Below are 25,343 nucleotides of genomic sequence, written 5' to 3'. Positions count from 1 at the left end.
TGCAATAAGAATGCAGTGATCCATCACTTGTGCTATGGTTTTAAGATATTCTGGTTTTAAGAATTTTCTTCTTCAGTGTGCACTAATGAGAGTAAAGGTCTGTTCTTCTTCTCTTCTTAAAACTTAGTCCCCCATAGTAGATTCAATCACCAATTAAATGTCCTGATTGATTAATTAGCCTTAGCATTTCTTAGATTTGCCATATTGCTATATTTGAGAAAAAGTTTTCTATGTATGCCATATAGAGAAATGCTGCATCAGCCAAAGGATGACATTTTTGTTTATTCCTAACATGGATTTAAAAATTCTCTGTTTTGTATGTGTCTATGATGTTCTCTAGCAAGTTTCAAGGGCTGCTAACTGTAGCCAATGCATTCATCCCACACTTCATGCACTTTGCCGCTGGATAAAATCCCTTCTTGGCATTTCTTGTAGGACAACAAGCAAAAGCACATGGCCCGTATGGGGATCGAACACATGAACTTGGCGTTATTAGCACAACGCTCTAACCAACTGAGCTAACCGGCCAAACATAAAAACATCAGCAAACACAAAAATGCCAAATATGCCTAAAACAGGAGAACATTCAGTATTTCAAAGATCAGCAATATTGAGTAGAGGAAGACTCTCTAATAATGGGTTCCATGGTGTAATGGTGAGCACTTTGGACTTTGAATCCAGTAATCTGATTTCAAATCTTGGTGGGACCTAACTTTGTTCAATTTCCTTAAAGTTGAATTTTAGGATAGCCTATCTATATTTAAACTTTGTATAAATCCCATCATCTTCAGTGGTTTTTTTACTCCAAACTAATTTTGAAGCTGTTTCAAATCAGTTTTCAACTGGAGAGATGTTTGTCAAACATTTGGAAATAGGAAAAGTTGCAATAAGAATGCAGTGATCCATCACTTGTGCTATGGTTTTAAGATATTCTGGTTTTAAGAATTTTCTTCTTCAGTGTGCACTAATGAGAGTAAAGGTCTGTTCTTCTTCTCGTCTTAAAACTTAGTCCCCCATAGTAGATTCAATCACCAAATAAATGTCCTGATTGATTAATTTGCCTTAGCATTTCTTAGATTTGCCATATTGCTATATTTGATAAAAAGTTTTCTATGTATGCCATATAGAGAAATGCTGCATCAGCCAAAGGATGACATTTTTGTTTATTCCTAACATGGATTTAAAAATTCTCTGTTTTTTATGTGTCTATGATGTTCTCTAGCAAGTTTCAAGGGCTGCTAACTGTAGCCAATGCATTCATCCCACACTTCATGCACTTTGCCGCTGGATAAAATCCCTTCTTGGCATTTCTTGTAGGACAACAAGAAAAAGCACATGGCCCTTATGGGGATCGAACACATGACCTTGGCGTTATTAGCACCATGCTCTAACCAACTGAGCTAACCGGCCAAACATAAAAACATCAGCAAACACAAAAATGCCAAATGTACCTAAAACAGGAGAACATTCAGTATTTCAAAGATCAGCAATATTGAGTAGAGGAAGACTCTCTAATAATGGGTTCCATGGTGTAATGGTGAGCACTTTGGACTTTGAATCCAGTAATCTGCTTTCAAATCTTGGTGGGACCTAACTTTGTTCAATTTCCTTAAAGTTGAATTTTAGGATAGCTTATCTATATTTAAACTTTGTATAAATCCCATCATCTTCAGTGGTTTCTTTACTCCAAACTAATTTTGAAACTGTTTCAAATCAGTTTTCAACTGGAGAGATGTTTGTCAAACATTTGGAAATAGGAAAAGTTGCAATAAGAATGCAGTGATCCATCACTTGTGCTATGGTTTTAAGATATTCTGGTTTTAAGAATTTTCTTCTTCAGTGTGCACTAATGAGAGTAAAGGTCTGTTCTTCTTCTCGTCTTAAAACTTAGTCCCCCATAGTAGATTCAATCACCAATTAAATGTCCTGATTGATTAATTAGCCTTAGCATTTCTTAGATTTGCCATATTGCTATATTTGAGGAAAAGTTTTCTATGTATGCCATATAGAGAAATGCTGCATCAGCCAAAGGATGACATTTTTGTTTATTCCTAACATGGATTTAAAAATTCTCTGTTTTGTATGTGTCTATGATGTTCTCTAGCAAGTTTCAAGGGCTGCTAACTGTAGCCAATGCATTCATCCCACACTTCATGCACTTTGCCGCTGGATAAAATCCCTTCTTGGCATTTCTTGTAGGACAACAAGAAAAAGCACATGGCCCGTATGGGGATCGAACCATGACCTTGGCATAATTAGCACCACGCTCTAACCAACTGAGCTAACCGGCCAAACATAAAAACATCAGCAAACTCATAAATGCCAAATGTACCTAAAACAGGAGAACATTCAGTATTTCAAAGATCAGCAATATTGAGTAGAGGAAGACTCTCGAACAATGGGTTCCATGGTGTAATGGTGAGCACTTTGGACTTTGAATCCAGTAATCTGATTTCAAATCTTGGTGGGACCTAACTTTGTTCAATTTGCTTAAAGTTGAATTTTAGGATAGCTTATCTATATTTAAACTTTGTATAAATCCCATCATCTTCAGTGGTTTTTTTACTCCAAACTAATTTGGAAGCTGTTTCAAATCTGTTTTCAACTGGAGAGATGTTTGTCAAACATTTGGAAATAGGAAAAGTTGCAATAAGAATGCAGTGATCCATCACTTGTGCTATGGTTTTAAGATATTCTGGTTTTAAGAATTTTCTTCTTCAGTGTGCACTAATGAGAGTAAAGGTCTGTTCTTCTTCTCTTCTTAAAACTTAGTCCCCCATAGTAGATTCAATCACCAATTAAATGTCCTGATTGATTAATTAGCCTTAGCATTTCTTAGATTTGCCATATTGCTATATTTGAGAAAAAGTTTTCTATGTATGCCATATAGAGAAATGCTGCATCAGCCAAAGGATGACATTTTTGTTTATTCCTAACATGGATTTAAAAATTCTCTGTTTTGTATGTGTCTATGATGTTCTCTAGCAAGTTTCAAGGGCTGCTAACTGTAGCCAATGCATTCATCCCACACTTCATGCACTTTGCCGCTGGATAAAATCCCTTCTTGGCATTTCTTGTAGGACAACAAGCAAAAGCACATGGCCCGTATGGGGATCGAACACATGAACTTGGCGTTATTAGCACAACGCTCTAACCAACTGAGCTAACCGGCCAAACATAAAAACATCAGCAAACACAAAAATGCCAAATGTGCCTAAAACAGGAGAACATTCAGTATTTCAAAGATCAGCAATATTGAGTAGAGGAAGACTCTCTAATAATGGGTTCCATGGTGTAATGGTGAGCACTTTGGACTTTGAATCCAGTAATCTGATTTCAAATCTTGGTGGGACCTAACTTTGTTCAATTTCCTTAAAGTTGAATTTTAGGATAGCCTATCTATATTTAAACTTTGTATAAATCCCATCATCTTCAGTGGTTTTTTTACTCCAAACTAATTTTGAAGCTGTTTCAAATCAGTTTTCAACTGGAGAGATGTTTGTCAAACATTTGGAAATAGGAAAAGTTGCAATAAGAATGCAGTGATCCATCACTTGTGCTATGGTTTTAAGATATTCTGGTTTTAAGAATTTTCTTCTTCAGTGTGCACTAATGAGAGTAAAGGTCTGTTCTTCTTCTCGTCTTAAAACTTAGTCCCCCATAGTAGATTCAATCACCAAATAAATGTCCTGATTGATTAATTTGCCTTAGCATTTCTTAGATTTGCCATATTGCTATATTTGATAAAAAGTTTTCTATGTATGCCATATAGAGAAATGCTGCATCAGCCAAAGGATGACATTTTTGTTTATTCCTAACATGGATTTAAAAATTCTCTGTTTTTTATGTGTCTATGATGTTCTCTAGCAAGTTTCAAGGGCTGCTAACTGTAGCCAATGCATTCATCCCACACTTCATGCACTTTGCCGCTGGATAAAATCCCTTCTTGGCATTTCTTGTAGGACAACAAGCAAAAGCACATGGCCCTTATGGGGATCGAACACATGACCTTGGCGTTATTAGCACCATGCTCTAACCAACTGAGCTAACCGGCCAAACATAAAAACATCAGCAAACACAAAAATGCCAAATGTACCTAAAACAGGAGAACATTCAGTATTTCAAAGATCAGCAATATTGAGTAGAGGAAGACTCTCGAACAATGGGTTCCATGGTGTAATGGTGAGCACTTTGGACTTTGAATCCAGTAATCTGATTTCAAATCTTGGTGGGACCTAACTTTGTTCAATTTGCTTAAAGTTGAATTTTAGGATAGCTTATCTATATTTAAACTTTGTATAAATCCCATCATCTTCAGTGGTTTTTTTACTCCAAACTAATTTTGAAGCTGTTTCAAATCTGTTTTCAACTGGAGAGATGTTTGTCAAACATTTGGAAATAGGAAAAGTTGCAATAAGAATGCAGTGATCCATCACTTGTGCTATGGTTTTAAGATATTCTGGTTTTAAGAATTTTCTTCTTCAGTGTGCACTAATGAGAGTAAAGGTCTGTTCTTCTTCTCTTCTTAAAACTTAGTCCCCCATAGTAGATTCAATCACCAATTAAATGTCCTTATTGATTAATTAGCCTTAGCATTTCTTAGATTTGCCATATTGCTATATTTGAGAAAAAGTTTTCTATGTATGCCATATAGAGAAATGCTGCATCAGCCAAAGGATGACATTTTTGTTTATTCCTAACATGGATTTAAAAATTCTCTGTTTTGTATGTGTCTATGATGTTCTCTAGCAAGTTTCAAGGGCTGCTAACTGTAGCCAATGCATTCATCCCACACTTCATGCACTTTGCCGCTGGATAAAATCCCTTCTTGGCATTTCTTGTAGGACAACAAGCAAAAGCACATGGCCCGTATGGGGATCGAACACATGAACTTGGCGTTATTAGCACAACGCTCTAACCAACTGAGCTAACCGGCCAAACATAAAAACATCAGCAAACACAAAAATGCCAAATGTACCTAAAACAGGAGAACATTCAGTATTTCAAAGATCAGCAATATTGAGTAGAGGAAGACTCTCTAATAATGGGTTCCATGGTGTAATGGTGAGCACTTTGGACTTTGAATCCAGTAATCTGATTTCAAATCTTGGTGGGACCTAACTTTGTTCAATTTCCTTAAAGTTGAATTTTAGGATAGCCTATCTATATTTAAACTTTGTATAAATCCCATCATCTTCAGTGGTTTTTTTACTCCAAACTAATTTTGAAGCTGTTTCAAATCAGTTTTCAACTGGAGAGATGTTTGTCAAACATTTGGAAATAGGAAAAGTTGCAATAAGAATGCAGTGATCCATCACTTGTGCTATGGTTTTAAGATATTCTGGTTTTAAGAATTTTCTTCTTCAGTGTGCACTAATGAGAGTAAAGGTCTGTTCTTCTTCTCGTCTTAAAACTTAGTCCCCCATAGTAGATTCAATCACCAAATAAATGTCCTGATTGATTAATTTGCCTTAGCATTTCTTAGATTTGCCATATTGCTATATTTGATAAAAAGTTTTCTATGTATGCCATATAGAGAAATGCTGCATCAGCCAAAGGATGACATTTTTGTTTATTCCTAACATGGATTTAAAAATTCTCTGTTTTTTATGTGTCTATGATGTTCTCTAGCAAGTTTCAAGGGCTGCTAACTGTAGCCAATGCATTCATCCCACACTTCATGCACTTTGCCGCTGGATAAAATCCCTTCTTGGCATTTCTTGTAGGACAACAAGAAAAAGCACATGGCCCTTATGGGGATCGAACACATGACCTTGGCGTTATTAGCACCATGCTCTAACCAACTGAGCTAACCGGCCAAACATAAAAACATCAGCAAACACAAAAATGCCAAATGTACCTAAAACAGGAGAACATTCAGTATTTCAAAGATCAGCAATATTGAGTAGAGGAAGACTCTCTAATAATGGGTTCCATGGTGTAATGGTGAGCACTTTGGACTTTGAATCCAGTAATCTGCTTTCAAATCTTGGTGGGACCTAACTTTGTTCAATTTCCTTAAAGTTGAATTTTAGGATAGCTTATCTATATTTAAACTTTGTATAAATCCCATCATCTTCAGTGGTTTCTTTACTCCAAACTAATTTTGAAACTGTTTCAAATCAGTTTTCAACTGGAGAGATGTTTGTCAAACATTTGGAAATAGGAAAAGTTGCAATAAGAATGCAGTGATCCATCACTTGTGCTATGGTTTTAAGATATTCTGGTTTTAAGAATTTTCTTCTTCAGTGTGCACTAATGAGAGTAAAGGTCTGTTCTTCTTCTCGTCTTAAAACTTAGTCCCCCATAGTAGATTCAATCACCAATTAAATGTCCTGATTGATTAATTAGCCTTAGCATTTCTTAGATTTGCCATATTGCTATATTTGAGGAAAAGTTTTCTATGTATGCCATATAGAGAAATGCTGCATCAGCCAAAGGATGACATTTTTGTTTATTCCTAACATGGATTTAAAAATTCTCTGTTTTGTATGTGTCTATGATGTTCTCTAGCAAGTTTCAAGGGCTGCTAACTGTAGCCAATGCATTCATCCCACACTTCATGCACTTTGCCGCTGGATAAAATCCCTTCTTGGCATTTCTTGTAGGACAACAAGAAAAAGCACATGGCCCGTATGGGGATCGAACCATGACCTTGGCATAATTAGCACCACGCTCTAACCAACTGAGCTAACCGGCCAAACATAAAAACATCAGCAAACTCATAAATGCCAAATGTACCTAAAACAGGAGAACATTCAGTATTTCAAAGATCAGCAATATTGAGTAGAGGAAGACTCTCGAACAATGGGTTCCATGGTGTAATGGTGAGCACTTTGGACTTTGAATCCAGTAATCTGATTTCAAATCTTGGTGGGACCTAACTTTGTTCAATTTGCTTAAAGTTGAATTTTAGGATAGCTTATCTATATTTAAACTTTGTATAAATCCCATCATCTTCAGTGGTTTTTTTACTCCAAACTAATTTTGAAGCTGTTTCAAATCTGTTTTCAACTGGAGAGATGTTTGTCAAACATTTGGAAATAGGAAAAGTTGCAATAAGAATGCAGTGATCCATCACTTGTGCTATGGTTTTAAGATATTCTGGTTTTAAGAATTTTCTTCTTCAGTGTGCACTAATGAGAGTAAAGGTCTGTTCTTCTTCTCTTCTTAAAACTTAGTCCCCCATAGTAGATTCAATCACCAATTAAATGTCCTGATTGATTAATTAGCCTTAGCATTTCTTAGATTTGCCATATTGCTATATTTGAGAAAAAGTTTTCTATGTATGCCATATAGAGAAATGCTGCATCAGCCAAAGGATGACATTTTTGTTTATTCCTAACATGGATTTAAAAATTCTCTGTTTTGTATGTGTCTATGATGTTCTCTAGCAAGTTTCAAGGGCTGCTAACTGTAGCCAATGCATTCATCCCACACTTCATGCACTTTGCCGCTGGATAAAATCCCTTCTTGGCATTTCTTGTAGGACAACATGCAAAAGCACATGGCCCGTATGGGGATCAAACACATGAACTTGGCGTTATTAGCACAACGCTCTAACCAACTGAGCTAACCGGCCAAACATAAAAACATCAGCAAACACAAAAATGCCAAATGTACCTAAAACAGGAGAACATTCAGTATTTCAAAGATCAGCAATATTGAGTAGAGGAAGACTCTCTAATAATGGGTTCCATGGTGTAATGGTGAGCACTTTGGACTTTGAATCCAGTAATCTGATTTCAAATCTTGGTGGGACCTAACTTTGTTCAATTTCCTTAAAGTTGAATTTTAGGATAGCTTATCTATATTTAAACTTTGTATAAATCCCATCATCTTCAGTGGTTTTTTTACTCCAAACTAATTTTGAAGCTGTTTCAAATCAGTTTTCAACTGGAGAGATGTTTGTCAAACATTTGGAAATAGGAAAAGTTGCAATAAGAATGCAGTGATCCATCACTTGTGCTATGGTTTTAAGATATTCTGGTTTTAAGAATTTTCTTCTTCAGTGTGCACTAATGAGAGTAAAGGTCTGTTCTTCTTCTCGTCTTAAAACTTAGTCCCCCATAGTAGATTCAATCACCAAATAAATGTCCTGATTGATTAATTTGCCTTAGCATTTCTTAGATTTGCCATATTGCTATATTTGATAAAAAGTTTTCTATGTATGCCATATAGAGAAATGCTGCATCAGCCAAAGGATGACATTTTTGTTTATTCCTAACATGGATTTAAAAATTCTCTGTTTTTTATGTGTCTATGATGTTCTCTAGCAAGTTTCAAGGGCTGCTAACTGTAGCCAATGCATTCATCCCAAACTTCATGCACTTTGCCGCTGGATAAAATCCCTTCTTGGCATTTCTTGTAGGACAACAAGAAAAAGCACATGGCCCTTATGGGGATCGAACACATGACCTTGGCGTTTTTAGCACCATGCTCTAACCAACTGAGCTAACCGGCCAAACATAAAAACATCAGCAAACACAAAAATGCCAAATGTACCTAAAACAGGAGAACATTCAGTATTTCAAAGATCAGCAATATTGAGTAGAGGAAGACTCTCTAATAATGGGTTCCATGGTGTAATGGTGAGCACTTTGGACTTTGAATCCAGTAATCTGCTTTCAAATCTTGGTGGGACCTAACTTTGTTCAATTTCCTTAAAGTTGAATTTTAGGATAGCTTATCTATATTTAAACTTTGTATAAATCCCATCATCTTCAGTGGTTTCTTTACTCCAAACTAATTTTGAAACTGTTTCAAATCAGTTTTCAACTGGAGAGATGTTTGTCAAACATTTGGAAATAGGAAAAGTTGCAATAAGAATGCAGTGATCCATCACTTGTGCTATGGTTTTAAGATATTCTGGTTTTAAGAATTTTCTTCTTCAGTGTGCACTAATGAGAGTAAAGGTCTGTTCTTCTTCTCGTCTTAAAACTTAGTCCCCCATAGTAGATTCAATCATCAAATAAATGTCCTGATTGATTAATTTGCCTTAGCATTTCTTAGATTTGCCATATTGCTATATTTGATAAAAAGTTTTCTATGTATGCCATATAGAGAAATGCTGCATCAGCCAAAGGATGACATTTTTGTTTATTCCTAACATGGATTTAAAAATTCTCTGTTTTGTATGTGTCTATGATGTTCTCTAGCAAGTTTCAAGGGCTGCTAACTGTAGCCAATGCATTCATCCCACACTTCATGCACTTTGCCGCTGGATAAAATCCCTTCTTGGCATTTCTTGTAGGACAACAAGCAAAAGCACATGGCCCGTATGGGGATCGAACACATGAACTTGGCGTTATTAGCACAACGCTCTAACCAACTGAGCTAACCGGCCAAACATAAAAACATCAGCAAACACAAAAATGCCAAATGTACCTAAAACAGGAGAACATTCAGTATTTCAAAGATCAGCAATATTGAGTAGAGGAAGACTCTCTAATAATGGGTTCCATGGTGTAATGGTGAGCACTTTGGACTTTGAATCCAGTAATCTGATTTCAAATCTTGGTGGGACCTAACTTTGTTCAATTTCCTTAAAGTTGAATTTTAGGATAGCTTATCTATATTTAAACTTTGTATAAATCCCATCATCTTCAGTGGTTTCTTTACTCCAAACTAATTTTGAAACTGTTTCAAATCAGTTTTCAACTGGAGAGATGTTTGTCAAACATTTGGAAATAGGAAAAGTTGCAATAAGAATGCAGTGATCCATCACTTGTGCTATGGTTTTAAGATATTCTGGTTTTAAGAATTTTCTTCTTCAGTGTGCACTAATGAGAGTAAAGGTCTGTTCTTCTTCTCGTCTTAAAACTTAGTCCCCCATAGTAGATTCAATCACCAAATAAATGTCCTGATTGATTAATTTGCCTTAGCATTTCTTAGATTTGCCATATTACTATATTTGATAAAAAGTTTTCTATGTATGCCATATAGAGAAATGCTGCATCAGCCAAAGGATGACATTTTTGTTTATTCCTAACATGGATTTAAAAATTCTCTGTTTTTTATGTGTCTATGATGTTCTCTAGCAAGTTTCAAGGGCTGCTAACTGTAGCCAATGCATTCATCCCACACTTCATGCACTTTGCCGCTGGATAAAATCCCTTCTTGGCATTTCTTGTAGGACAACAAGAAAAAGCACATGGCCCTTATGGGGATCGAACACATGACCTTGGCGTTTTTAGCACCATGCTCTAACCAACTGAGCTAACCGGCCAAACATAAAAACATCAGCAAACACAAAAATGCCAAATGTACCTAAAACAGGAGAACATTCAGTATTTCAAAGATCAGCAATATTGAGTAGAGGAAGACTCTCTAATAATGGGTTCCATGGTGTAATGGTGAGCACTTTGGACTTTGAATCCAGTAATCTGCTTTCAAATCTTGGTGGGACCTAACTTTGTTCAATTTCCTTAAAGTTGAATTTTAGGATAGCTTATCTATATTTAAACTTTGTATAAATCCCATCATCTTCAGTGGTTTCTTTACTCCAAACTAATTTTGAAACTGTTTCAAATCAGTTTTCAACTGGAGAGATGTTTGTCAAACATTTGGAAATAGGAAAAGTTGCAATAAGAATGCAGTGATCCATCACTTGTGCTATGGTTTTAAGATATTCTGGTTTTAAGAATTTTCTTCTTCAGTGTGCACTAATGAGAGTAAAGGTCTGTTCTTCTTCTCGTCTTAAAACTTAGTCCCCCATAGTAGATTCAATCACCAATTAAATGTCCTGATTGATTAATTAGCCTTAGCATTTCTTAGATTTGCCATATTGCTATATTTGAGGAAAAGTTTTCTATGTATGCCATATAGAGAAATGCTGCATCAGCCAAAGGATGACATTTTTGTTTATTCCTAACATGGATTTAAAAATTCTCTGTTTTGTATGTGTCTATGATGTTCTCTAGCAAGTTTCAAGGGCTGCTAACTGTAGCCAATGCATTCATCCCACACTTCATGCACTTTGCCGCTGGATAATATCCCTTCTTGGCATTTCTTGTAGGACAACAAGCAAAAGCACATGGCCCGTATGGGGATCGAACACATGAACTTGACGTTATTAGCACAACGCTCTAACCAACTGAGCTAACCGGCCAAACATAAAAACATCAGCAAACACAAAAATGCCAAATGTACCTAAAACAGGAGAACATTCAGTATTTCAAAGATCAGCAATATTGAGTAGAGGAAGACTCTCTAATAATGGGTTCCATGGTGTAATGGTGAGCACTTTGGACTTTGAATCCAGTAATCTGATTTCAAATCTTGGTGGGACCTAACTTTGTTCAATTTCCTTAAAGTTGAATTTTAGGATAGCTTATCTATATTTAAACTTTGTATAAATCCCATCATCTTCAGTGGTTTTTTTACTCCAAACTAATTTTGAAGCTGTTTCAAATCAGTTTTCAACTGGAGAGATGTTTGTCAAACATTTGGAAATAGGAAAAGTTGCAATAAGAATGCAGTGATCCATCACTTGTGCTATGGTTTTAAGATATTCTGGTTTTAAGAATTTTCTTCTTCAGTGTGCACTAATGAGAGTAAAGGTCTGTTCTTCTTCTCGTCTTAAAACTTAGTCCCCCATAGTAGATTCAATCACCAAATAAATGTCCTGATTGATTAATTTGCCTTAGCATTTCTTAGATTTGCCATATTGCTATATTTGATAAAAAGTTTTCTATGTATGCCATATAGAGAAATGCTGCATCAGCCAAAGGATGACATTTTTGTTTATTCCTAACATGGATTTAAAAATTCTCTGTTTTTTATGTGTCTATGATGTTCTCTAGCAAGTTTCAAGGGCTGCTAACTGTAGCCAATGCATTCATCCCACACTTCATGCACTTTGCCGCTGGATAAAATCCCTTCTTGGCATTTCTTGTAGGACAACAAGAAAAAGCACATGGCCCTTATGGGGATCGAACACATGACCTTGGCGTTATTAGCACCATGCTCTAACCAACTGAGCTAACCGGCCAAACATAAAAACATCAGCAAACACAAAAATGCCAAATGTACCTAAAACAGGAGAACATTCAGTATTTCAAAGATCAGCAATATTGAGTAGAGGAAGACTCTCTAATAATGGGTTCCATGGTGTAATGGTGAGCACTTTGGACTTTGAATCCAGTAATCTGCTTTCAAATCTTGGTGGGACCTAACTTTGTTCAATTTCCTTAAAGTTGAATTTTAGGATAGCTTATCTATATTTAAACTTTGTATAAATCCCATCATCTTCAGTGGTTTCTTTACTCCAAACTAATTTTGAAACTGTTTCAAATCAGTTTTCAACTGGAGAGATGTTTGTCAAACATTTGGAAATAGGAAAAGTTGCAATAAGAATGCAGTGATCCATCACTTGTGCTATGGTTTTAAGATATTCTGGTTTTAAGAATTTTCTTCTTCAGTGTGCACTAATGAGAGTAAAGGTCTGTTCTTCTTCTCGTCTTAAAACTTAGTCCCCCATAGTAGATTCAATCACCAATTAAATGTCCTGATTGATTAATTAGCCTTAGCATTTCTTAGATTTGCCATATTGCTATATTTGAGGAAAAGTTTTCTATGTATGCCATATAGAGAAATGCTGCATCAGCCAAAGGATGACATTTTTGTTTATTCCTAACATGGATTTAAAAATTCTCTGTTTTGTATGTGTCTATGATGTTCTCTAGCAAGTTTCAAGGGCTGCTAACTGTAGCCAATGCATTCATCCCACACTTCATGCACTTTGCCGCTGGATAAAATCCCTTCTTGGCATTTCTTGTAGGACAACAAGAAAAAGCACATGGCCCATATGGGGATCGAACCATGACCTTGGCATAATTAGCACCACGCTCTAACCAACTGAGCTAACCGGCCAAACATAAAAACATCAGCAAACTAAAAAATGCCAAATGTACCTAAAACAGGAGAACATTCAGTATTTCAAAGATCAGCAATATTGAGTAGAGGAAGACTCTCGAACAATGGGTTCCATGGTGTAATGGTGAGCACTTTGGACTTTGAATCCAGTAATCTGATTTCAATTCTTGGTGGGACCTAACTTTGTTCAATTTCCTTAAAGTTGAATTTTAGGATAGCTTATCTATATTTAAACTTTGTATAAATCCCATCATCTTCAGTGGTTTTTTTACTCCAAACTAATTTTGAAGCTGTTTCAAATCTGTTTTCAACTGGAGAGATGTTTGTCAAACATTTGGAAATAGGAAAAGTTGCAATAAGAATGCAGTGATCCATCACTTGTGCTATGGTTTTAAGATATTCTGGTTTTAAGAATTTTCTTCTTCAGTGTGCACTAATGAGAGTAAAGGTCTGTTCTTCTTCTCTTCTTAAAACTTAGTCCCCCATAGTAGATTCAATCACCAATTAAATGTCCTTATTGATTAATTAGCCTTAGCATTTCTTAGATTTGCCATATTGCTATATTTGAGAAAAAGTTTTCTATGTATGCCATATAGAGAAATGCTGCATCAGCCAAAGGATGACATTTTTGTTTATTCCTAACATGGATTTAAAAATTCTCTGTTTTGTATGTGTCTATGATGTTCTCTAGCAAGTTTCAAGGGCTGCTAACTGTAGCCAATGCATTCATCCCACACTTCATGCACTTTGCCGCTGGATAAAATCCCTTCTTGGCATTTCTTGTAGGACAACAAGAAAAAGCACATGGCCCTTATGGGGATCGAACACATGACCTTGGCGTTATTAGCACCATGCTCTAACCAACTGAGCTAACCGGCCAAACATAAAAACATCAGCAAACACAAAAATGCCAAATGTACCTAAAACAGGAGAACATTCAGTATTTCAAAGATCAGCAATATTGAGTAGAGGAAGACTCTCTAATAATGGGTTCCATGGTGTAATGGTGAGCACTTTGGACTTTGAATCCAGTAATCTGCTTTCAAATCTTGGTGGGACCTAACTTTGTTCAATTTCCTTAAAGTTGAATTTTAGGATAGCTTATCTATATTTAAACTTTGTATAAATCCCATCATCTTCAGTGGTTTCTTTACTCCAAACTAATTTTGAAACTGTTTCAAATCAGTTTTCAACTGGAGAGATGTTTGTCAAACATTTGGAAATAGGAAAAGTTGCAATAAGAATGCAGTGATCCATCACTTGTGCTATGGTTTTAAGATATTCTGGTTTTAAGAATTTTCTTCTTCAGTGTGCACTAATGAGAGTAAAGGTCTGTTCTTCTTCTCGTCTTAAAACTTAGTCCCCCATAGTAGATTCAATCACCAATTAAATGTCCTGATTGATTAATTAGCCTTAGCATTTCTTAGATTTGCCATATTGCTATATTTGAGGAAAAGTTTTCTATGTATGCCATATAGAGAAATGCTGCATCAGCCAAAGGATGACATTTTTGTTTATTCCTAACATGGATTTAAAAATTCTCTGTTTTGTATGTGTCTATGATGTTCTCTAGCAAGTTTCAAGGGCTGCTAACTGTAGCCAATGCATTCATCCCACACTTCATGCACTTTGCCGCTGGATAAAATCCCTTCTTGGCATTTCTTGTAGGACAACAAGAAAAAGCACATGGCCCGTATGGGGATCGAACCATGACCTTGGCATAATTAGCACCACGCTCTAACCAACTGAGCTAACCGGCCAAACATAAAAACATCAGCAAACTCATAAATGCCAAATGTACCTAAAACAGGAGAACATTCAGTATTTCAAAGATCAGCAATATTGAGTAGAGGAAGACTCTCGAACAATGGGTTCCATGGTGTAATGGTGAGCACTTTGGACTTTGAATCCAGTAATCTGATTTCAAATCTTGGTGGGACCTAACTTTGTTCAATTTGCTTAAAGTTGAATTTTAGGATAGCTTATCTATATTTAAACTTTGTATAAATCCCATCATCTTCAGTGGTTTTTTTACTCCAAACTAATTTTGAAGCTGTTTCAAATCTGTTTTCAACTGGAGAGATGTTTGTCAAACATTTGGAAATAGGAAAAGTTGCAATAAGAATGCAGTGATCCATCACTTGTGCTATGGTTTTAAGATATTCTGGTTTTAAGAATTTTCTTCTTCAGTGTGCACTAATGAGAGTAAAGGTCTGTTCTTCTTCTCTTCTTAAAACTTAGTCCCCCATAGTAGATTCAATCACCAATTAAATGTCCTGATTGATTAATTAGCCTTAGCATTTCTTAGATTTGCCATATTGCTATATTTGAGAAAAAGTTTTCTATGTATGCCATATAGAGAAATGCTGCATCAGCCAAGGGATGACATTTTTGTTTATTCCTAACATGGATTTAAAAATTCTCTGTTTTGTATGTGTCTATGATGTTCTCTAGCAAGTTTCAAGGGCTGCTAACTGTAGCCAATGCATTCATCCCACACTTCATGCACTTTGCCGCTGGATAAAATCCCTTCTTGGCATTTCTTGTAGGACAACATGCAAAAGCACATGGCCCGTATGGGGATCGAACACATGAACTTGGCGTTATTAGCACAACGCTCTAACCAACTGAGCTAACCGGCCAAACATAAAAACATCAGCAAACACAAAAATGCCAAATGTACCTAAAACAGGAGAACATTCAGTATTTCAAAGATCAGCAATATTGAGTAGAGGAAGACTCTCTAATAATGGGTTCCATGGTGTAATGGTGAGCACTTTGGACTTTGAATCCAGTAATCTGATTTCAAATCTTGGTGGGACCTAACTTTGTTCAATTTCCTTAAAGTTGAATTTTAGGATAGCTTATCTATATTTAAACTTTGTATAAATCCCATCATCTTCAGTGGTTTTTTTACTCCAAACTAATTTTGAAGCTGTTTCAAATCAGTTTTCAACTGGAGAGATGTTTGTCAAACATTTGGAAATAGGAAAAGTTGCAATAAGAATGCAGTGATCCATCACTTGTGCTATGGTTTTAAGATATTCTGGTTTTAAGAATTTTCTTCTTCAGTGTGCACTAATGAGAGTAAAGGTCTGTTCTTCTTCTCGTCTTAAAACTTAGTCCCCCATAGTAGATTCAATCACCAAATAAATGTCCTGATTGATTAATTTGCCTTAGCATTTGTTAGATTTGCCATATTGCTATATTTGATAAAAAGTTTTCTATGTATGCCATATAGAGAAATGCTGCACCAGCCAAAGGATGACATTTTTGTTTATTCCTAACATGGATTTAAAAATTCTCTGTTTTGTATGTGTCTATGATGTTCTCTAGCAAGTTTCAAGGGCTGCTAACTGTAGCCAATGCATTCATCCCACACTTCATGCACTTTGCCGCTGGATAAAATCCCTTCTTGGCATTTCTTGTAGGACAACAAGAAAAAGCACATGGCCCTTATGGGGATCGAACACATGACCTTGGCATTTTTAGCACCATGCTCTAACCAACTGAGCTAACCGGCCAAACATAAAAACATCAGCAAACACAAAAATGCCAAATGTACCTAAAACAGGAGAACATTCAGTATTTCAAAGATCAGCAATATTGAGTAGAGGAAGACTCTCTAATAATGGGTTCCATGGTGTAATGGTGAGCACTTTGGACTTTGAATCCAGTAATCTGCTTTCAAATCTTGGTGGGACCTAACTTTGTTCAATTTCCTTAAAGTTGAATTTTAGGATAGCTTATCTATATTTAAACTTTGTATAAATCCCATCATCTTCAGTGGTTTCTTTACTCCAAACTAATTTTGAAACTGTTTCAAATCAGTTTTCAACTGGAGAGATGTTTGTCAAACATTTGGAAATAGGAAAAGTTGCAATAAGAATGCAGTGATCCATCACTTGTGCTATGGTTTTAAGATATTCTGGTTTTAAGAATTTTCTTCTTCAGTGTGCACTAATGAGAGTAAAGGTCTGTTCTTCTTCTCGTCTTAAAACTTAGTCCCCCATAGTAGATTCAATCACCAAATAAATGTCCTGATTGATTAATTTGCCTTAGCATTTCTTAGATTTGCCATATTGCTATATTTGATAAAAAGTTTTCTATGTATGCCATATAGAGAAATGCTGCATCAGCCAAAGGATGACATTTTTGTTTATTCCTAACATGGATTTAAAAATTCTCTGTTTTTTATGTGTCTATGATGTTCTCTAGCAAGTTTCAAGGGCTGCTAACTGTAGCCAATGCATTCATCCCACACTTCATGCACTTTGCCGCTGGATAAAATCCCTTCTTGGCATTTCTTGTAGGACAACAAGAAAAAGCACATGGCCCTTATGGGGATCGAACACATGACCTTGGCGTTTTTAGCACCATGCTCTAACCAACTGAGCTAACCGGCCAAACATAAAAACATCAGCAAACACAAAAATGCCAAATGTACCTAAAACAGGAGAACATTCAGTATTTCAAAGATCAGCAATATTGAGTAGAGGAAGACTCTCTAATAATGGGTTCCATGGTGTAATGGTGAGCACTTTGGACTTTGAATCCAGTAATCTGCTTTCAAATCTTGGTGGGACCTAACTTTGTTCAATTTCCTTAAAGTTGAATTTTAGGATAGCTTATCTATATTTAAACTTTGTATAAATCCCATCATCTTCAGTGGTTTCTTTACTCCAAACTAATTTTGAAACTGTTTCAAATCAGTTTTCAACTGGAGAGATGTTTGTCAAACATTTGGAAATAGGAAAAGTTGCAATAAGAATGCAGTGATCCATCACTTGTGCTATGGTTTTAAGATATTCTGGTTTTAAGAATTTTCTTCTTCAGTGTGCACTAATGAGAGTAAAGGTCTGTTCTTCTTCTCGTCTTAAAACTTAGTCCCCCATAGTAGATTCAATCACCAAATAAATGTCCTGATTGATTAATTTGCCTTAGCATTTCTTAGATTTGCCATATTGCTATATTTGAGAAAAAGTTTTCTATGTATGCCATATAGAGAAATGCTGCATCAGCCAAAGGATGACATTTTTGTTTATTCCTAACATGGATTTAAAAATTCTCTGTTTTGTATGTGTCTATGATGTTCTCTAGCAAGTTTCAAGGGCTGCTAACTGTAGCCAATGCATTCATCCCACACTTCATGCACTTTGCCGCTGGATAAAATCCCTTCTTGGCATTTCTTGTAGGACAACAAGCAAAAGCACATGGCCCGTATGGGGATCGAACACATGAACTTGGCGTTATTAGCACAACGCTCTAACCAACTGAGCTAACCGGCCAAACATAAAAACATCAGCAAACACAAAAATGCCAAATGTACCTAAAACAGGAGAACATTCAGTATTTCAAAGATCAGCAATATTGAGTAGAGGAAGACTCTCTAATAATGGGTTCCATGGTGTAATGGTGAGCACTTTGGACTTTGAATCCAGTAATCTGATTTCAAATCTTGGTGGGACCTAACTTTGTTCAATTTCCTTAAAGTTGAATTTTAGGATAGCTTATCTATATTTAAACTTTGTATAAATCCCATCATCTTCAGTGGTTTTTTTACTCCAAACTAATTTTGAAGCTGTTTCAAATCAGTTTTCAACTGGAGAGATGTTTGTCAAACATTTGGAAATAGGAAAAGTTGCAATAAGAATGCAGTGATCCATCACTTGTGCTATGGTTTTAAGATATTCTGGTTTTAAGAATTTTCTTCTTCAGTGTGCACTAATGAGAGTAAAGGTCTGTTCTTCTTCTCGTCTTAAAACTTAGTCCCCCATAGTAGATTCAATCACCAAATAAATGTCCTGATTGATTAATTTGCCTTAGCATTTCTTAGATTTGCCATATTGCTATATTTGATAAAAAGTTTTCTATGTATGCCATATAGAGAAATGCTGCATCAGCCAAAGGATGACATTTTTGTTTATTCCTAACATGGATTTAAAAATTCTCTGTTTTTTATGTGTCTATGATGTTCTCTAGCAAGTTTCAAGGGCTGCTAACTGTAGCCAATGCATTCATCCCACACTTCATGCACTTTGCCGCTGGATAAAATCCCTTCTTGGCATTTCTTGTAGGACAACAAGAAAAAGCACATGGCCCTTATGGGGATCGAACACATGACCTTGGCGTTATTAGCACCATGCTCTAACCAACTGAGCTAACCGGCCAAACATAAAAACATCAGCAAACACAAAAATGCCAAATGTACCTAAAACAGGAGAACATTCAGTATTTCAAAGATCAGCAATATTGAGTAGAGGAAGACTCTCTAATAATGGGTTCCATGGTGTAATGGTGAGCACTTTGGACTTTGAATCCAGTAATCTGCTTTCAAATCTTGGTGGGACCTAACTTTGTTCAATTTCCTTAAAGTTGAATTTTAGGATAGCTTATCTATATTTAAACTTTGTATAAATCCCATCATCTTCAGTGGTTTCTTTACTCCAAACTAATTTTGAAACTGTTTCAAATCAGTTTTCAACTGGAGAGATGTTTGTCAAACATTTGGAAATAGGAAAAGTTGCAATAAGAATGCAGTGATCCATCACTTGTGCTATGGTTTTAAGATATTCTGGTTTTAAGAATTTTCTTCTTCAGTGTGCACTAATGAGAGTAAAGGTCTGTTCTTCTTCTCGTCTTAAAACTTAGTCCCCCATAGTAGATTCAATCACCAAATAAATGTCCTGATTGATTAATTTGCCTTAGCATTTCTTAGATTTGCCATATTGCTATATTTGAGAAAAAGTTTTCTATGTATGCCATATAGAGAAATGCTGCATCAGCCAAAGGATGACATTTTTGTTTATTCCTAACATGGATTTAAAAATTCTCTGTTTTGTATGTGTCTATGATGTTCTCTAGCAAGTTTCAAGGGCTGCTAACTGTAGCCAATGCATTCATCCCACACTTCATGCACTTTGCCGCTGGATAAAATCCCTTCTTGGCATTTCTTGTAGGACAACAAGCAAAAGCACATGGCCCGTATGGGGATCGAACACATGAACTTGGCGTTATTAGCACAACGCTCTAACCAACTGAGCTAACCGGCCAAACATAAAAACATCAGCAAACACAAAAATGCCAAATGTACCTAAAACAGGAGAACATTCAGTATTTCAAAGATCAGCAATATTGAGTAGAGGAAGACTCTCTAATAATGGGTTCCATGGTGTAATGGTGAGCACTTTGGACTTTGAATCCAGTAATCTGATTTCAAATCTTGGTGGGACCTAACTTTGTTCAATTTCCTTAAAGTTGAATTTTAGGATAGCTTATCTATATTTAAACTTTGTATAAATCCCATCATCTTCAGTGGTTTTTTTACTCCAAACTAATTTTGAAGCTGTTTCAAATCAGTTTTCAACTGGAGAGATGTTTGTCAAACATTTGGAAATAGGAAAAGTTGCAATAAGAATGCAGTGATCCATCACTTGTGCTATGGTTTTAAGATATTCTGGTTTTAAGAATTTTCTTCTTCAGTGTGCACTAATGAGAGTAAAGGTCTGTTCTTCTTCTCGTCTTAAAACTTAGTCCCCCATAGTAGATTCAATCACCAAATAAATGTCCTGATTGATTAATTTGCCTTAGCATTTCTTAGATTTGCCATATTGCTATATTTGATAAAAAGTTTTCTATGTATGCCATATAGAGAAATGCTGCATCAGCCAAAGGATGACATTTTTGTTTATTCCTAACATGGATTTAAAAATTCTCTGTTTTTTATGTGTCTATGATGTTCTCTAGCAAGTTTCAAGGGCTGCTAACTGTAGCCAATGCATTCATCCCACACTTCATGCACTTTGCCGCTGGATAAAATCCCTTCTTGGCATTTCTTGTAGGACAACAAGAAAAAGCACATGGCCCTTATGGGGATCGAACACATGACCTTGGCGTTATTAGCACCATGCTCTAACCAACTGAGCTAACCGGCCAAACATAAAAACATCAGCAAACACAAAAATGCCAAATGTACCTAAAACAGGAGAACATTCAGTATTTCAAAGATCAGCAATATTGAGTAGAGGAAGACTCTCTAATAATGGGTTCCATGGTGTAATGGTGAGCACTTTGGACTTTGAATCCAGTAATCTGCTTTCAAATCTTGGTGGGACCTAACTTTGTTCAATTTCCTTAAAGTTGAATTTTAGGATAGCTTATCTATATTTAAACTTTGTATAAATCCCATCATCTTCAGTGGTTTCTTTACTCCAAACTAATTTTGAAACTGTTTCAAATCAGTTTTCAACTGGAGAGATGTTTGTCAAACATTTGGAAATAGGAAAAGTTGCAATAAGAATGCAGTGATCCATCACTTGTGCTATGGTTTTAAGATATTCTGGTTTTAAGAATTTTCTTCTTCAGTGTGCACTAATGAGAGTAAAGGTCTGTTCTTCTTCTCGTCTTAAAACTTAGTCCCCCATAGTAGATTCAATCACCAAATAAATGTCCTGATTGATTAATTTGCCTTAGCATTTCTTAGATTTGCCATATTGCTATATTTGATAAAAAGTTTTCTATGTATGCCATATAGAGAAATGCTGCATCAGCCAAAGGATGACATTTTTGTTTATTCCTAACATGGATTTAAAAATTCTCTGTTTTTTATGTGTCTATGATGTTCTCTAGCAAGTTTCAAGGGCTGCTAACTGTAGCCAATGCATTCATCCCACACTTCATGCACTTTGCCGCTGGATAAAATCCCTTCTTGGCATTTCTTGTAGGACAACAAGAAAAAGCACATGGCCCTTATGGGGATCGAACACATGACCTTGGCGTTTTTAGCACCATGCTCTAACCAACTGAGCTAACCGGCCAAACATAAAAACATCAGCAAACACAAAAATGCCAAATGTACCTAAAACAGGAGAACATTCAGTATTTCAAAGATCAGCAATATTGAGTAGAGGAAGACTCTCTAATAATGGGTTCCATGGTGTAATGGTGAGCACTTTGGACTTTGAATCCAGTAATCTGCTTTCAAATCTTGGTGGGACCTAACTTTGTTCAATTTCCTTAAAGTTGAATTTTAGGATAGCTTATCTATATTTAAACTTTGTATAAATCCCATCATCTTCAGTGGTTTCTTTACTCCAAACTAATTTTGAAACTGTTTCAAATCAGTTTTCAACTGGAGAGATGTTTGTCAAACATTTGGAAATAGGAAAAGTTGCAATAAGAATGCAGTGATCCATCACTTGTGCTATGGTTTTAAGATATTCTGGTTTTAAGAATTTTCTTCTTCAGTGTGCACTAATGAGAGTAAAGGTCTGTTCTTCTTCTCGTCTTAAAACTTAGTCCCCCATAGTAGATTCAATCACCAATTAAATGTCCTGATTGATTAATTAGCCTTAGCATTTCTTAGATTTGCCATATTGCTATATTTGAGGAAAAGTTTTCTATGTATGCCATATAGAGAAATGCTGCATCAGCCAAAGGATGACATTTTTGTTTATTCCTAACATGGATTTAAAAATTCTCTGTTTTGTATGTGTCTATGATGTTCTCTAGCAAGTTTCAAGGGCTGCTAACTGTAGCCAATGCATTCATCCCACACTTCATGCACTTTGCCGCTGGATAATATCCCTTCTTGGCATTTCTTGTAGGACAACAAGCAAAAGCACATGGCCCGTATGGGGATCGAACACATGAACTTGACGTTATTAGCACAACGCTCTAACCAACTGAGCTAACCGGCCAAACATAAAAACATCAGCAAACACAAAAATGCCAAATGTACCTAAAACAGGAGAACATTCAGTATTTCAAAGATCAGCAATATTGAGTAGAGGAAGACTCTCTAATAATGGGTTCCATGGTGTAATGGTGAGCACTTTGGACTTTGAATCCAGTAATCTGATTTCAAATCTTGGTGGGACCTAACTTTGTTCAATTTCCTTAAAGTTGAATTTTAGGATAGCTTATCTATATTTAAACTTTGTATAAATCCCATCATCTTCAGTGGTTTTTTTACTCCAAACTAATTTTGAAGCTGTTTCAAATCAGTTTTCAACTGGAGAGATGTTTGTCAAACATTTGGAAATAGGAAAAGTTGCAATAAGAATGCAGTGATCCATCACTTGTGCTATGGTTTTAAGATATTCTGGTTTTAAGAATTTTCTTCTTCAGTGTGCACTAATGAGAGTAAAGGTCTGTTCTTCTTCTCGTCTTAAAACTTAGTCCCCCATAGTAGATTCAATCACCAAATAAATGTCCTGATTGATTAATTTGCCTTAGCATTTCTTAGATTTGCCATATTGCTATATTTGATAAAAAGTTTTCTATGTATGCCATATAGAGAAATGCTGCATCAGCCAAAGGATGACATTTTTGTTTATTCCTAACATGGATTTAAAAATTCTCTGTTTTTTATGTGTCTATGATGTTCTCTAGCAAGTTTCAAGGGCTGCTAACTGTAGCCAATGCATTCATCCCACACTTCATGCACTTTGCCGCTGGATAAAATCCCTTCTTGGCATTTCTTGTAGGACAACAAGAAAAAGCACATGGCCCTTATGGGGATCGAACACATGACCTTGGCGTTATTAGCACCATGCTCTAACCAACTGAGCTAACCGGCCAAACATAAAAACATCAGCAAACACAAAAATGCCAAATGTACCTAAAACAGGAGAACATTCAGTATTTCAAAGATCAGCAATATTGAGTAGAGGAAGACTCTCTAATAATGGGTTCCATGGTGTAATGGTGAGCACTTTGGACTTTGAATCCAGTAATCTGCTTTCAAATCTTGGTGGGACCTAACTTTGTTCAATTTCCTTAAAGTTGAATTTTAGGATAGCTTATCTATATTTAAACTTTGTATAAATCCCATCATCTTCAGTGGTTTCTTTACTCCAAACTAATTTTGAAACTGTTTCAAATCAGTTTTCAACTGGAGAGATGTTTGTCAAACATTTGGAAATAGGAAAAGTTGCAATAAGAATGCAGTGATCCATCACTTGTGCTATGGTTTTAAGATATTCTGGTTTTAAGAATTTTCTTCTTCAGTGTGCACTAATGAGAGTAAAGGTCTGTTCTTCTTCTCGTCTTAAAACTTAGTCCCCCATAGTAGATTCAATCACCAATTAAATGTCCTGATTGATTAATTAGCCTTAGCATTTCTTAGATTTGCCATATTGCTATATTTGAGGAAAAGTTTTCTATGTATGCCATATAGAGAAATGCTGCATCAGCCAAAGGATGACATTTTTGTTTATTCCTAACATGGATTTAAAAATTCTCTGTTTTGTATGTGTCTATGATGTTCTCTAGCAAGTTTCAAGGGCTGCTAACTGTAGCCAATGCATTCATCCCACACTTCATGCACTTTGCCGCTGGATAAAATCCCTTCTTGGCATTTCTTGTAGGACAACAAGAAAAAGCACATGGCCCATATGGGGATCGAACCATGACCTTGGCATAATTAGCACCACGCTCTAACCAACTGAGCTAACCGGCCAAACATAAAAACATCAGCAAACTAAAAAATGCCAAATGTACCTAAAACAGGAGAACATTCAGTATTTCAAAGATCAGCAATATTGAGTAGAGGAAGACTCTCGAACAATGGGTTCCATGGTGTAATGGTGAGCACTTTGGACTTTGAATCCAGTAATCTGATTTCAATTCTTGGTGGGACCTAACTTTGTTCAATTTCCTTAAAGTTGAATTTTAGGATAGCTTATCTATATTTAAACTTTGTATAAATCCCATCATCTTCAGTGGTTTTTTTACTCCAAACTAATTTTGAAGCTGTTTCAAATCTGTTTTCAACTGGAGAGATGTTTGTCAAACATTTGGAAATAGGAAAAGTTGCAATAAGAATGCAGTGATCCATCACTTGTGCTATGGTTTTAAGATATTCTGGTTTTAAGAATTTTCTTCTTCAGTGTGCACTAATGAGAGTAAAGGTCTGTTCTTCTTCTCTTCTTAAAACTTAGTCCCCCATAGTAGATTCAATCACCAATTAAATGTCCTTATTGATTAATTAGCCTTAGCATTTCTTAGATTTGCCATATTGCTATATTTGAGAAAAAGTTTTCTATGTATGCCATATAGAGAAATGCTGCATCAGCCAAAGGATGACATTTTTGTTTATTCCTAACATGGATTTAAAAATTCTCTGTTTTGTATGTGTCTATGATGTTCTCTAGCAAGTTTCAAGGGCTGCTAACTGTAGCCAATGCATTCATCCCACACTTCATGCACTTTGCCGCTGGATAAAATCCCTTCTTGGCATTTCTTGTAGGACAACAAGAAAAAGCACATGGCCCTTATGGGGATCGAACACATGACCTTGGCGTTATTAGCACCATGCTCTAACCAACTGAGCTAACCGGCCAAACATAAAAACATCAGCAAACACAAAAATGCCAAATGTACCTAAAACAGGAGAACATTCAGTATTTCAAAGATCAGCAATATTGAGTAGAGGAAGACTCTCTAATAATGGGTTCCATGGTGTA

At 35.9% G+C, this 25,343-nt stretch overlaps 5 non-coding genes across 5 annotated transcripts; all 5 read right to left on the bottom strand.

Annotated features, from left to right (window-relative positions):
• Positions 1 to 8,390: 8,390 nt before the first annotated feature.
• TRNAF-AAA (transfer RNA phenylalanine (anticodon AAA)) lies at positions 8,391 to 8,464 on the bottom strand. Its single transcript has one exon. It is a non-coding gene; the product is annotated as a tRNA-Phe (tRNA).
• Positions 8,465 to 10,154: 1,690 nt separating this feature from the next.
• On the bottom strand, positions 10,155 to 10,228 carry TRNAF-AAA (transfer RNA phenylalanine (anticodon AAA)). Its single transcript has one exon. It is a non-coding gene; the product is annotated as a tRNA-Phe (tRNA).
• Positions 10,229 to 16,326: 6,098 nt separating this feature from the next.
• Positions 16,327 to 16,400, bottom strand: TRNAF-AAA (transfer RNA phenylalanine (anticodon AAA)). The gene has a single exon. It is a non-coding gene; the product is annotated as a tRNA-Phe (tRNA).
• Positions 16,401 to 17,208: 808 nt separating this feature from the next.
• On the bottom strand, positions 17,209 to 17,282 carry TRNAF-AAA (transfer RNA phenylalanine (anticodon AAA)). The gene has a single exon. It is a non-coding gene; the product is annotated as a tRNA-Phe (tRNA).
• A 4,336-nt stretch (positions 17,283 to 21,618) lies between these two features.
• Positions 21,619 to 21,692, bottom strand: TRNAF-AAA (transfer RNA phenylalanine (anticodon AAA)). Its single transcript has one exon. It is a non-coding gene; the product is annotated as a tRNA-Phe (tRNA).
• Between the last annotated feature and the right edge of the window lie 3,651 nt (positions 21,693 to 25,343).

This window comes from Taudactylus pleione, unplaced genomic scaffold (assembly GCF_031769625.1).
Source record: "Taudactylus pleione unplaced genomic scaffold, aTauple2 ptg000085l, whole genome shotgun sequence".
Lineage (NCBI taxonomy): Eukaryota > Metazoa > Chordata > Amphibia > Anura > Myobatrachidae > Taudactylus > Taudactylus pleione.
Note: the sequence above shows the minus strand (reverse complement) of the source record. Positions and strands in the feature narration are given on the sequence as shown.